Source organism: Hevea brasiliensis, unplaced genomic scaffold (genome assembly GCF_030052815.1).
Source record: "Hevea brasiliensis isolate MT/VB/25A 57/8 unplaced genomic scaffold, ASM3005281v1 Scaf92, whole genome shotgun sequence".
Classification (NCBI taxonomy): domain Eukaryota; kingdom Viridiplantae; phylum Streptophyta; class Magnoliopsida; order Malpighiales; family Euphorbiaceae; genus Hevea; species Hevea brasiliensis.
In genome coordinates this window covers 43877-50144 of record NW_026615313.1, presented here as the reverse complement: position 1 = coordinate 50144, position 6268 = coordinate 43877, and positions in this window count along the sequence as shown.

Genomic DNA, 6268 nt, shown 5'->3' with positions numbered 1-6268 from the left:
CCATAAATATTTAAGACCCATATCTACAAGTCTTATGAAGACACCAAAGACCAGAAATGACCATAACTAAGTCAAACAGCTTGAACAAGTTCGGGTCCAAAAACTGGCCGAACCTAAAATGACCTAAAGTGACCTAAAGTGACTAATTTTGGTGCAATTTGACCAGCAATAGTAAAATGACCATAACTTGGTCTACATAACTCAGAATGACCTGAAATTTTGCCCCGCGTGCAATAAGACATAGATATACAAGTTTGTAGTTTTGACTGAAACCCGAAAACCGAGGGAACTAGGTCGTCTGGCTAGGTCAAACTAGTATCCCGGAATCCAGCAAATCGCAAGAAAATGCGATATACGGAAATGAATTTGGTAATGTACCAACCTAAAAGACTATCGAATGTGACATATTAATGACATTAAAACCTAAATTACCTAGAATGTACCAAGGGTCGACATAGTAGGTTGACTAAGCGAATAAATGAATTCAGTGAATTAATTATCAAGCATTATCGTTAGAGACAGTTTAAATGAGTACTGAAACACTTCAAATTGTATTTCTCAGTTAGCAAAGACTCGGGGAGGGGAAGGAAACACTGAGTCAGAGCCAAGAGACAGTCTTCAGAGGTTTGTGCACAATAATTAATTCTTTTGAATTTTTCAATTGGAATAAATTATGATTATTTGTATTGTTTTAAATTGTGTTTGTGCACAATGGCTATTTCTTTTGAATTTTTCAATTGAAATGAATTATGACTATTGTACATTATTGTTTTAAATTGTGTTTGTGCACAATAATTAATTCTTTTGAATTTTTCAATTGGAATAAATTATGATTATTTGTATTGTTTTAAATTGTGTTTGTGCACAATAATTAATTCTTTTGAATTTTTCAATTGGAATAAATTATGATTATTTGTATTGTTTTAAATTGTGTTTGTGGACAATAAGTATTTCTTTTGAATTTTTCAATTGAAATAAATTACGATTATTTATATGTTATTGTCTTAAATTGTGTTTGTGCACAATAATTAATTCTTTTGAATTTTTCAATTGGAATAAATTATGATTATTTGTATTGTTTTAAATTGTGTTTGTGCACAATAGTTATTTCTTTTGAAATTTTCAATTGAAGTAAACTATAATTATTTGTATGTTATTGTTTTAAATTGTGTTCGTGCACAATACTTTTATATTCACTGCTTTTACTAGCAAATTTATGTGGAGAAATGAGTTATGAATAATTTTTGATTGCTTTAGTTTTGGGAATATTATTTGGAACTTATTGTATTGCCAACTTTGCAAATAGAAATTTTGAGATAAAATGTGATTTATGGTTTGTATGAAATATTGTGATTTGAAATTGTTTTGATTCACACTTGGCATGACACTGTTACTATGTTCCTCCTCCATTTATGGGGTGAGTGTGATATATTCCTCCCTCTTTGACTTATCGATGCAGGGTGAGTGTGATTATGTTCCTCCCTCTTTGACTTCCCAGTCTGAGGTGAGTGTGGATGAGTACTCATTATTCAGCTAGCTTCCTCCCTCATTGATTTCGATTATTGGGGTGAGTGTGTCTTGTCGTGGTGTACAACACGGCATGTGTGGAAAAATTGTGTCATGGCCTAAATTATGTTATCGATTGGCAAAATTGTATTATTCAGTTATTTGATCGAATTGTGTTATTGATTTGAAAAATGGTATTATTCAGTTATTTGATCGAATTGTGTTATTGATTTGCAAAACGGTATTATTCAATTACTTGATCAAATTTGTGTTAGGTGAATTTTGTAAATTGTGAAGTAGAATTGTGAATCATTTGATTTGTAAACTGTCAATAAAAGATTTATATATCGCATTTCAAATTGTTATTGTGCACCACTGAGTAAATTTTACTCAGCGATAGCTATTCATTCTTATCGCAGTGAAGATTGTGAGGCGGCAGACTAGGCTGCTAGTACATTCAGCGAGAAATCATCGGGTATATTGAGTATACCATATTCTTCATTTTATATTGTAATGTATGTTCACTGTATGTATATAGTGTTCTTGGTTTTGAGCAATTGTAAATTAAAATTGTACATTAAAGTTGTAAAATAAATTATGAGTTATTTGGACTTGTAAAAATTGTATTATATCTCTTGTATCTCAGTCTTCGAAAAATTATTATGGATTTGTGTTGAATTATGCTAGAGTTTGAGATTGAGAAAAATATTGAAGTGCTTTTTACAGGTTTTTGAAGAACTGTTTTATCCAAATTACGGAGGGCACTCTGCCAAAATTTTTTTACAGAAATTACTAATAGTCTAAATGTGTTAGTTAATTCACCTCAGTTCAAAAAGGTTTTTAACACCTGTAAATAGTGCTCACCACTATAAAAGAAGTAAGAAAAGTTTTTGAAAATCCCTTGTAGTGTATTTAATGGGTTATCAGTAGGCGAAGTTGGTAATTCATTAGGTATACTACGGGATCATGTTATGCCTTACAGAGGGGTAGGGTGTGACATTAATTTTGAGTTCTCAACTCAAAATAATTATTTCTCTTCTTCTAATCAATTTATATCAAATATAAACTAATTAATTAATCTCTATTAATTAATTTCTCATAATTAAATTCATATTTAAACACTTTTAAATATAAATTTAACTTATACTATACATCCAATAACCTAGATTTGGTTTCATGCCATGCTAGAGACTTTGCAATCTAATTGCAAACCAAACCTATTTAATTAATCAATTAAACTCTTTAATTAATTAATTAAATCATATTTAATTTGGTGATTACTTGTGTCTATGTGTGACTTACTAGACTCATCACTAATTGGCAATGAGACATGATATCAACTCTTAATATCATCAGAACTCTTTCTTATCATAAATGATTTCTCTAAATCATTTTATGCACCTCATAGACTATGGTTAACACCTAGTATAGCATGCCATGGCCACCCAATTAGTAATAAGGTTTACCTTAAATGAACCTATAATCATATGTTACAATGCACTAGAATCTCTCTGTTACAAAATCCCAATTCCAGCTGAAGTCATGGTTTATGTCAAACCCCATTTGCTATGAATATTATATTCTCTTTTAATTCCAGTTCTTCATTAAAAGATTTTTCTCATCAGAAACTCTTTTCTGATTAAATCTATTTGTCATGGCCAGGAACTTAAAACATCAAGAACAATTAAATGAACATATGATTTTATCCCTATTTACTTAGAGGAACAGATTCCATCTTGATCAACACCTACCTCCATATATAACTAGTAGGAGCCAACACATGCCCATATACCCATACACAGTACAAGTATGAAAGCAGTATCAAACTCAAACCACCTATATACAAGATAACTGTGCTATCTCAGGTCTAAAGATTATATGCACTAATATGATTTATAATAATACATTGACAAGAGTAAACTCCATGTGCTTGTCATAAATGTTACTGGTTCGACCTACTTATCATGTATAAGTGCCTATCATGTTTGTTATATGGCATGAGACTCACCATTCCATCTTATTTATATCTCATATAAATAACTTGGGAACAAACATGATTACAATCTTTCTGGATAAGTCATGTCCTTATTGTGATGTATCCTCGATTGTGAACCTATTTATGATACTTTATGCTAGAAATACTGTCACTCATATTCTTAACAACTTAAGAATAGAATTTCTAACAAAATATCAATGGACCTTTTCTATTATACATAAATATATAATGTAAACAGAAAAGTGAAAATGCTTTTTATTAATAAAAATATGTACAAGATACATACTAAATGATATGCTCTAGGGCATACTACTAACAGATATGAACTCTTTTCTTCTTGTAATTTCCACCAAAGCTAATTACATTAAGTACTCTTAGCATGCTAAGGTGAAAATACAAAAAAAAAAAAAAAAAAATTGAGCATGCAAGCCCAAATAAATAAATTTACAACCTAAGACTAATTATAACAACTTTATAATATATTCCCTTTGTAAATAATAAAAATAATTGTTATATTCCCATAAAAAAAATAAACTAATCACATAGGTCAGTCTAAGTCCATGATAATCCTTCATGCATTTCCATATTCAACTCTTGAATAAAAACATAATTTTTAAATATCTAATATTAAAAAAAAATTCCTTTTTAAATCTCATTCAAAAATATGTTTTTTTGGTTGGGATTATGATTAAATGCTTTAATGATAAAGAAAAATTAGGAAAAATTAAAAAATTTAAAAAATTGAAATTTTCCAGCAGAACACAGCTTGGGCATGTTCCATAACACAGGCCATATTCTGCAACACGCATCGTGTAGTTGGACACGCCAAGCTGAACACAGCCCGGGGTGTGTTCCATAACACGGGCCGTGTTTTATAACACAGGACGAGTAATTAGACATGCCGGGGGCATGTTTTTTCTGCAAAATTTCTAATTCCAATAGAAGGTTACACGACTAGTGTTCTAGAACACGCCGTGGGCCATGTAACAAGTCTAGAGCTCAAAAATTTTTAATTTTAACATTCTTAAATAAATTTTTCATAATCCCCAACCAACATATAACATTAAATAAAGTTTTCAATGGCAAAATAGGGTGGCTCTGATACCAATTGAAAAAAAAAATAGCACCAAGGGTGCAAAATTTGCAATTTTAAAATTTTAAACTCTAATGTTTCATGCAATATGCAAGTTCTTTATGCTATTGCAAAAAAACATATTTTAGATTACAACGCTTATAACTCAATTGTTAAAAAGCCTATTTGCCATTAGTAAGTGTAGACACCATATTTTAGTCGACTCTCAAATGCAATGTTCTTTTAAAATTGAAATTTCATTATGTTATCCGTTCTCAACTGATGACCCAATCACAGGTCGCTTTTTCGAACTTAGCAATGCCTTTTCTTCGGAATAACTCGATCTCACGTTCGAGTTAGATTGCTTTTCGATCTCTTTGTCTTTATCCGATGTGTTCGGATCGATATTGGATCTCTGAACCATTCAATCTTACATGCTATTATTTTCTGATCTCTCTATGTTCAAATACCTTAAAATTCCAAATCTGCATATAGTTTTGTGATTAGGTATCTCGCTCGAATTGTTCAAACATTTCTCAACAAAGCTAAGGCTTTATCCGTTCTCTAAATAATGATTTCGACCTTAAGAAGCTCAAGTCATTTTCAAATCTTCACAATTCTACCAAATCACTCTTCAAATGTTTTGAAGTTTTAGTCGATATTCGGTCACAGCACCGTCCGATCTCATGTTCACGTGTAATGGTTTTCCGATCTCTTGAGGTGGCTTGATGTTTTATGATTAATGACCGGTCTTAGGTTTAATGTTCAACTGTATTCAATTGATTAAGTACTCAGGCAATTTGGTTTGGATGTTTTCTGATCTCATCAAGAAAATTAAGCATGAAAAAGACTTAAATTCATTTCAAAATATAAAAATATACAAGTCATTCGGCAGGAGTGTCTCCCCTAACCTACTCTTCAGGTACATTTTTAATTCCGTTATTCCCTCTCTCTCTCTCATGCTCCTCCTTGTTGTCTTCTTCAGCTCTTGGGATGAGATCCACCATCCAGGAGAAGTTTTCCTGAGGATGGCGCTTCGCAAGCTCGGTCAGAAGATTGCCATGAGTATTCACATAAGCACCAGCCTCTCTCACCAGAGCCTCTTCTTCTTTTGCCTTGATTTCTTCGGTAAGGCTAGTGACATTGATAGATCGGCAGGCCCAAGTGTCTTCAAATTCCCATTTCAGTTCAGCTATCCTTTCCTCATAAGATTTCATTCGATCTTCTATCTCGGCGATGTGGTCCTAAGCAGTAGAGAGTTGGGCCTTGGCGGAAGATGCATCTCGGACCACCTTCAAAATCTCCTGTCTCAAGAGATGAGCCTTTTCTCTAATCATATGTTGGCTCGCAATAGCCTCCAAACCCAGGCTCATCATCTGAGCCAGGAGATCGTCAATGCTATCCTAGGCCAATCTATTCTGATCTTCTTGAAAACAGATGGTAGCGCTCAGGACCTTGGATAGGTCAGGATTACCTCGAACTGAATAGTTCCTTTCCAAAGAATGGATAAGGACCTGAGCACCTTGAGAAAGAGTCCTTACGGCCGATCGGGAAGGCCCCCCTTCTGCACTTAAAGAGATCGGCAGAGGTGGAGGTTCGGCCTATTGAGGTAGAGAAGGAACAGCCTATACCTCTGAGGCTGGCTGCTCTGGAGGTCAGAATGGAGAGCTCGGTACTTCTACCAAGTCTCGTCT